The following is a 9305-nucleotide window of genomic DNA, read 5'->3' on the forward strand; positions in this document are numbered from 1 at the left end:
GTATTAATTATTAAATAATATGTATTTAGTATTAATTAAGAAGAGTGATAGAGTGGAAGGAACACTGGATTTGTTGTCAGAAAGTCCTGACTTCATTTCTTCCTTGCTCTGTGGCACATTACTCACTTGGTCCTTTGGTTTTCTCAACTGTGAAACAGAATTCAAATTACTTAATAGGACTGTTCTAAAGATTAAATAAGATATCATATGAGAAAGCATCTAGAAAGAGTTTGGCACACAGTAGGTTTTCAATAAATGTTGAGTGATTTTAGTTGCATACCGAGGGATTTAGATCTCCTAACAGATTTGGAAAAGGCTAATTTAAACTCGCAGTATTAACAAATTTTTTTGTTTTCTCTAGTTCTCATAAAATTTACCATGTGAAAATACTTCTATGTGCTAGAAGTTGGTCTTACTTGTTTTTAACCCTACAAAAAAAAAATTCACGAGAAAACAGCATAGAGGCTAGTTTGCATATAAATACAGGGTACACCAGGTATAAATGTTTTAATGCCATCTCCTTGGAGACACCTGTAAACAATGTTCCAAGCCCATGACCTTATTCCTGAAACTGAGTGAGGCATTTTGCATGCAACATTTGGATTAGTACGAATTCAATTTTGATTTATATATTTTTGGTACCTAAGATATGGCAAGATGCTAATGTAACTTCAAAAAATTATGCATTTTTTTTAACTGAGTCTCAGTATATTTTCAATCTTAGTTCTATTGTGGTCCTCAAGTTCACCAGGCCAGAAGAGAGTTTCCAACTATATTCCTACTTCAAAATTTCTAGACCTACCTTCTAAGTTCTTGGAGGTAAATTTCTATGGGAATAACTGGGAGTTTCCACTGTACTCTGAGTCTAGACTCTATGAGCATGGGGACCTGTATCAAAATACAGATAAGTGGTTCCCACTAATGCAGATATTCTGCTTCAGAGTCTGGGATGGGGCCCAATAACCTTTATTTTAACAAATGTCCCAAGTCATATTGATGAGGGTGTTGTGCAAGACTTATTTTGAGGTATACTGATCTACATCCATGCCTCCAACTTTAGAGTACCATTAGTAAAAAGGCAAGGCACATGAGCCGTTTTATTTTCTTTTAATTATTTTAAAAATTTATTTATTTTGAGAGAGAGAGTGAGCGAGCATGAGCAGGGCAGGGGCAGCGAAGGGGGAGAATCTCAAGCAGACTCCGTGCTGTCAGCGCAGAACCCAACACGGACTCAATCTAATGAACCATGAAATCATGACCTGAGCCAAAAATCTAGAGTCAGATGCTTAACCAACTGAGCCATCCAGACGACCTGAGCAGTTTTCAGTATTGAAAATACCCAGTGGATCCTGTGCTTAAGCCTTACTGAGTCCAGTAAAATGACAAATTTTATGCTTTTCTCTACACTTCTGGATCTCTGTCCATCAAGTTCATGGTAACACTCATTTTATGAGGCCATTCCAAGTCCTGGAAAAATTCCAGGCCATTTGTCATGAAGACGGATTTCCAGATTTAATAACCAGTTGCCTTAAAAAGCAACTCAGTTTCGAAATCTGATGTCAGTGGGGTAGATGCTACAGATTAGTTTATTCAACATCTACTTCCCATACCTTTCTTCTTTTCTGTATGATAGGGGCTGGAAAGCTAAAAGCTACATTCTGACCTTACCCTGCAGTTAAGATTTTATAGGTTCTCTAGATTCTACTAAGCCCATGCAATTTTAGGAGATTTGGAAAACATGTATGAGACCAAATCTTATGGTAGAAGCATTTGTTTCTCATAGGGCATCTGTAGTGGAAATTCTGCTTTCTGGTCCCTTTTGACAGCAACAATGGTGGTGTCTGCTATGGATGTTCAGTAGCGTGGTTGGACATTTCTGCTGGCAATGTAGTTCCAAGTTTGGTAGCATTCAATTTTATTGCCCCGTGCATTCAATAAGTTCTGTGAGCTTTTTACTGCCCCCTATGTAGATCTTTCTGCTCAAGCCAGATATAATGACTTCTGTTGTCTGCGACTAGGCTGCTGTTAGGGTAGCTAGGCTTGAAGCTTATAGTGAGTTTAAAGCTGAAAAATTTCTTCCCCCTGCCTACTAGTCTTCTCTCCCCTTTCTTGGTGCAAGGTCTAACCCATAAGTCACTCTGGAGTCCACTGTTCACCTCCTTTGATGTGTGACATGATCCCAGCCCAGGCATGCTGATATCTTAGTTTACTTATCTGAACTTGGATATAAAAGATTGCTGGCTTTCCTGAGTATTTGTTATAAGGGTGTCGTCTATACTTTTCTTGGCATTTTTTTCTATATACTTTTTGCTTAGGAAGGAGAATTCTCTTCCCTCATTTTTCCCAATTCATCCCTGGGAAATGAACCCCTATAAAATTGGGATCATATGTAATGGCCTCAGAAATCATGGAATAATAATCAACAGTAATAATACTATACCAATGGCTACAATATCTTGAGTAATTATTCTTCTCCAAAACACATGCTAGAGTTTTGCAGACAGTATCTCATTTAATAATTAATAAAGTCTCAAATGGTCTCATGACCTCTAATCCAGTTTTATTTTTGCCATACATCTTTGCCGCTACCAGAAACCTCAAGTCATGGAGATGTACTTCTATACTATCCATAAATGTTATTCTCTAATTTCTGTTTCTTCTTCTCACAAACACTGTGAATATACTTCAGGGAGTTAAAAAGAAAAAAAAAGGAAAAAAAAAAACAAAAGGTAGCAACAATGTTTTGTGAATGTAACTGGCAGGCAGCCTGCCCAAACATGCCCTGACAAAGCAGTGTTCTTTAAGTGCCTGTTTTCCTTGGGAATCCGTCTCAGTTGCTTTTGTTGGTTGGCATCTATCAATGTGGCCCGCAAAGAGAATTGTCACTGCTGTGGTCCAGCATGGATTGATGATTTTATTGCACAGTACTTAGTACATAGTAGGTATTCAACATGAATGAGTTATCCTGGTTCCACTGGGTATAGCCCCAAGGGACTTGAGGTTGATTGCAGGCCACTGTCAAGAACACTGTGTGTCCTCAGCTGTGGTTGCTCCAAGTAGGTCTGCTCTGGGATGTCACTTCCTTCTATGGGGCGTTTATTTCTATTTGCAGGAACTTTTCACTCTCTATGTCTTTTACTGTGCAAAGGTCACCTAAAATGTACAGCTTTTATTAGCTGCAGTGAAAGGATGTACTTTCCCCTGAATGCTCTCTGCCAAGTGCCTTTCCCATTCTCTTATTAGCAAGGGAATGGATTATTTCTTCACTTGCCTAGTCTGTGAGTCAATCTCTCTCTCTCTCTCTCTCTCCCTCCCTCTCTCTCTCTCTCCCTCCCTCTCTCTCTCTCTCCCTCCCTCCCTCCCTCCTTCCCTCCCTCCCTCTCCCTCTCTCCCTCTCCCTCTCTCCCTCTTTCCCTCTCTCCCTCTCTCTCCCTCCCTCCCTTTCTCCCTCTCTTCCCCTCCCTTTTCCTCCCTTTCCCCCTTTCTCCCTCCCCACTTTCTTTCTGACTCCCCCCCCCCCCCCCACCTCTCACCTCAACTTAATTCTCTTCCTGTGTTCTGCCTTTTCTCCAAGAAGAATGATGGAAGGATCTTTTTTCTTTTTTTCCCTCCCTCAGGTAAGGGGTTCACCAATTTACACATGAGGATGTAAACGTATAAAGGATTTCTCCCATTGGTGAAATCATGGCTGCCTTCCTTCTTCTGCATGATACTATTAAATTATTCTGGGGTGTGTGTGAGGGACTGTGTTTAGCTACTGCCTTTCCTGTCACATGGATGACATGGGCAGGGAATGATTGTGATAACACCAGGAAGTGGAGGCAATGGAACAAGACTTGTATTTGGCTCCACCTTGCAAATCTGAGTCCAGATGAAAAGAGGCAGGCCCATGGCTGATGATAAGAATTTTTCAACTTCTGGTTGGTTCCTCATTCATGACCCAAAAACAGGGGAAGTATACTTTGTTTTTGTTTTTGTTTTTGTTTTAGAATTTGAGAACTTGCCAGGCTACGATGCATTCCCAATGCATTTATTTGCATTTCTTTTCAGAAGAGGAGATGGAGCATGGGAGAAGCCTCTGTTGATGAGGGTAAAACTCACATAATTCCTAGAGTTATACTAACATTACCAGCTATTAATATGGAGTATCACTGGCACTAGTTTGCCAGTGGGCTTTGGAATCTTATGGGCTGAATTCAGTTGGCATTGGCTAATTACCTGCACAACCATTCCTTCTGTCAGGATTATTTTATACTATATTTAACAAAAGAAGAAAGAATGCACAGAAAAAAAATTCCTGATATTTTAAAATTATGATTTCTTTTTCTACCTTCTTCTAAGCAATAGATGTTATACTTGGAATCCTACCTAAATAGGATTCGTACAAAATACCTATATCAGTGATTTCTCCAAACATGTCTATCAAAGGAAAATTTCAAAACCCATAAAAGTGGGAGTGGTGGTATAATATCCAAGAACACAATCCAAGTTCCCAATGATGGAATAATGAGCTGAAAACTAAGGTAAAGTACAACATAGCTGGACATCACACCCCTCAATTAAGTAAAAAAGTCAATTATCTAAGTTTAGAATGATGCAGGCATGACTTAATTGTTGTTCTTGTGAGAAATACCCAGGAGGATTGGGTTGACTGTAAGATCATTATGAATCAGTTGTCTGATGATCAGTTATAGGCACTCGACCTAAAAAATCCTTGAGGTTAAAAGTCATGTCTTCCTTGAGTTATTGCCAATACTTAGCATAGTTTTGGGAAAATATCAGTAATAAATACATATTTGTGGAATTTGATTGTTAAGTGTGATCTTAGAGGTATATGGCAAGAACTCTATGGGAGAAATGTTGATTTAAAAGAGACAAGAAGGATGTGGCGAGGATGTGGATGTATGCAGAAAACACATTACAGAAGAAACAACAAAATGGAGGTTTGCTTTTCTTGGCAAGGTAAAGATTTATTAAGGGGAAGCTACATGATACTTTCATTTAATTTTTTGAAGACCATAACCTTGATGGTTTTATCTCCAGAGAATAAAAAAATTTTAGTTGTAAAACAACAGAGAGGCAGCTTTACCGAAATATGGGGAAAAGTTTTAAACGATGTATGGCAGAAGCTGCTAGTTGTCCTCCAATATCAATTGTCTCTCATTTTCATTGTAGTAGAACCTTTGATTTTTTTTTTTTAAAGGTCTATGATGGTCTGGAATAAAGACTTCCTTTGAGCAATATATGGAATATAACTGATTTCTGATCAACTGGAATGGAGCAGGAATTATGATGTCAAGTTCTGGTTATACCCTGAAAAGGAAGGGGCATACATCCCCCTTTCCTCCTTTCTCATTCTTGCTAGTGGGAATGTAAACTCATATGACAACAGGAGCCAAAAAATCTACCTTATACTCTTATACCATGATATAGAAACTGCATGTTGAAGACAGCAGAATGAAAGATAAATAGAACAAGGATCCCTCATGAGAGGTGCCATATCAGATTTGGACCGTCTACTTAGAAAAATAAACTACTGGCTTGTTAAAGCCAATGTTATCTTGAGTTTCTCTATAATAGCCAAAGAAACAATACCTCATCTGTCCATTCTTTCCAACAAGTGCTTTGGAAGATAGTGACCTGTCATTAGCAGATGAGGTTCAAACAAAATTACTGTGGAGGAAGGTATTTCATTGAATGGATGACCAGACAAAATATATTAATGATTCCTCACATTTTAGATGTGGAACATTTGAAAGATACTGGAATTATTTCAGTCAGTCCAATTCATTTCAGAAGCTCCTTTTCTTTTCTGATTTAAACTGCAAGAAGAGATAGAAAACTCTTATGTGAGGACTAGCTGAAGGAACTGGGGTTATTTACCTCTGGAAAAGATAAGCCTTAGTGGGTTGGGTTGGCAGCATGTGAGAGCTATCACGTTTGCTGGTGGGCTGTGGTGTATATACAGAGTAAATTACTCCTCTTGGCCTCCAAGGGACAGAATTTGGGTCACTGGGTGGAAACATCAGGATCACAGTTGGAACTGTAGCTGCTTGGGCAGGCTTTTTTCTGTCTAATATAAATGTCAACCACGCTTTGGACTTTTTTACGTTGGATCTTATTTTGTTGGTTTGAATTCGGTCTGTTAAGGTCCTTTGGAATCATGGTGATGACATATGATCTAGCAAAGTTTACCCAGAGCCCAGATATGGCCCATTCTTCCTACTTATTAAGGCTAAGAAATAATGAGATGATATTTTGGAAGGAAATTCTATTTTTTTTTTTTTTTTTTTTAAATTTTTTTTTTTTTCAACGTTTATTTACTTTTGGGACAGAGAGAGACAGAGCATGAACGGGGGAGGGACAGAGAGAGGGAGACACAGAATCGGAAACGGGCTCCAGGCTCTGAGCCATCAGCCCAGAGCCTGATGCGGGGCTCGAACTCACGGACCGTGAGATCGTGACCTGGCTGAAGTCGGACGCTTAACCGACTGCGCCACCCAGGCGCCCCTGGAAGGAAATTCTAAATGTTGCTCGAGTTACTTGAAAGCATTATCTTTATCTCTTCTGCTAACGGCTCCAATCTAGAGTTTTATGAATATCTCACTGGGTTTAGAGGTGTCTCACCCTGGAGAATCTGAAAGTAATCCATATACTAATCATACTTTAGTCATACATCATTCAAGAACTAGATGCAAAGAATTATGGGAGTGAGCTTTGCTGACCAAATTTAAAAAAATAAATAAATAAAACCTAACATTGAGACAGTGGCTGGGTGTTGTATGGAAGCCAATTTGATAATAAATTATGTTAAAAAAATTAAAATTAAAATTAAAAATCATTTTAAACCTGGAAAAAAAAAAAAAAAAAGACAGTGGCTGGGAGAGCCTGGAGGGCTCAAGTTGGTTAAGCATCCAACTTCGGCTCAGGTCATGATCTCGCATTTGGTGAGTTTGAGCCCTGTGTCAGGCTCTGCTGACAGCTCAGAGCCTGGAGCCCGCTTTGGATTCTGTCTCCCTCTCTCCTTGCCCCTCCCCTGCTCATGCTCGCTCTCTCTCTCTCTCTCTCTCTCTCTCAAAAAATAAATAAACATTAAAAAAAATTTTTTTTTAAAGACAGTGGCTAGAATAAGAAACAGGCAGATCCCCATTTTCCTCTTCATAGCCATGTTTCGGGTCCTAATGTGGGGCTTAGAGTGTGAGAAAATCTTTCTCTTGAGCATTTTTTCACTGCTCCTATTTTCCTGGAGCCGATGATGTGATGGATTTTCCTTCCCTAACTCTAGGGTTCTACAGTCGTGCAACTGGCTTATGTGACTCTTTAGTTTCCATAGACCTACATTTCATTAGGCCCAACCTTCTGGAACAGTCTAAGGAGAACTAACTTTGGATCTCTCCTTCACTCTCACTATCAACTTTTGTCTACTTTTTTTTTTTTAATCCCATTTTCTGTCTCTTTAGGGTCACTTTAAGCTTTGCAAGTTTCTTCTTCTCTTACGAACTATTTTTTCATTCAACCACCCATTCATCCAACAAACATTTACTGAGCACCTATTTCCAGTTCACATAATCTGCAATGCACTAGCCTCACAAAGATGAATAGGATTCATTTACTCATTCAACAAATGCTTATTATGCTAGGCAGAGTGTATGTAACAGTGAGCAAGAGAAATTCTCAAAGAGCTTTTAAGCTAGTGAGGGAGCTTTAACCCAAGAGAAGACTACAGGCTCATCAGCAAATAACAGTTAATATTTATGGAATGATTACTTAATCCCAGTTACTGTTCTAAGTTTTTTACCTGTATTGTCTCATGCAGTAAAACTAGGCAGTTGGTTTTCTTGTCCCCATTTTACAGAGGAGGGAGCTAGACACAGTAAGATAAGATGTGCCCAAGGCCGTATGTGCTATTGTATGAGGGATCTAAGTGTTGTCACTTTAGACCTTGCGTTATTAACCAGGAGTAGAAGTGGGAACGGGCTGCCCTGGTGAAAGTATTTTACCACTGAGAATGTTATAATTTCAGGTACATAAATTTCTTAGTGTATTTTTTAAAACTGATTTTACATACTCTACATACAGTGTCCCCTTTATTGCCAGTGTACCCTAATATTCCCTTTGGTACTTCCTCTACTTTTAATCACTATACTGCTTTCCCAGCTCAGTGTAACACATGTGGAAAAATGTAAAAAGACTAGGGGAGCCTGAAATAAATGAATTAATCCAGAGGGTTAGAAGAAAGTGGAAGAGTTGATGCTTTAGTTAAGCCTTAAATAATAAGTAGAAGTTTGCTAAGCACAGTGGGTGAGAGGTGAGGGTATAGGAAAGGGTACTCTAGGCAGAAGGAACTGCCTAAACAAAGGGATAGAGACAAAAACAATACGTGCAGAAACTGACAAATAGTTTGATGTTTACAGGATCCAAAAGTCAGAAACAAGAGTGGACAAGTAAGCAGAGGCCAGACTACACATAGGCACACATGCTCTTCTAAGAAGCTTGAACTTCATCCTGAGCACAATAGGAATCATTGAGGGAATTTGAACAGGGATGATACGTTCAGGTTGGAGTTTCAGCAAAACACACTGGAAGATGGATTGAAGGTAGATAAGACCAGAGACAGAGACCTCTTTTGAGTCCCACACTTCTCCAGATTACCTTCCTTTACCGTCATCATGTAACAGCTAAGATGGCAAAGTCAGAAACTGGATAGCAGGTACGGGCCTACCCTCAAAAGTGCAATAGCAGTGGCCACGGAGCTATTGCTCGGAGTGTATGTCACCAAGGAGACGGGACAGTCACGGTTAATCTAGGGAAGGCTGCACATCTGAATAAAAACATCTCTGTGAGGTAACTGTGTCAGCTTCTCACTCCAGCCGATAACAAATTACTCTGTCTCTGGCAGAGGTGTACTTCCTGACTATTTCACGTGGTAACACTGGATTTACAACATGAAACACTAGTGTTAGCTAAAGGTCTAGCTAGCAATTTGAAATTGGTACACACAGCAGTCAATCTATTGCTCCCCGTCTCCATCGTCCCCCAAAGTAGGCTTGCCATTAAACACAGTGTGAGATCTTGGCCCGGTGGAGAGACTTCTACCCACTGCCAGTGGCATGCCCTCCACCCTCTCCCCTCTCTCTGTTTCTCTGTCTCTCTCTTACAGACATGGAAGAAATCATACAAACTGGTATTTGGAAAAGGCTTTTGAGTGTACTTTTTCATCCAGCCTCTTGTTTCTCATCTCTTCAGAGTGCATAGGAGCAGAGGAGAGGAAATGGAGAGAAAGAAAGGGAGGCAGGGAGGAAAGC

The sequence above is a fragment of the Panthera onca genome, chromosome D4 (assembly GCF_046562875.1).
Source record: "Panthera onca isolate mPanOnc1 chromosome D4, mPanOnc1 haplotype 2, whole genome shotgun sequence".
Taxonomy (NCBI): domain Eukaryota; kingdom Metazoa; phylum Chordata; class Mammalia; order Carnivora; family Felidae; genus Panthera; species Panthera onca.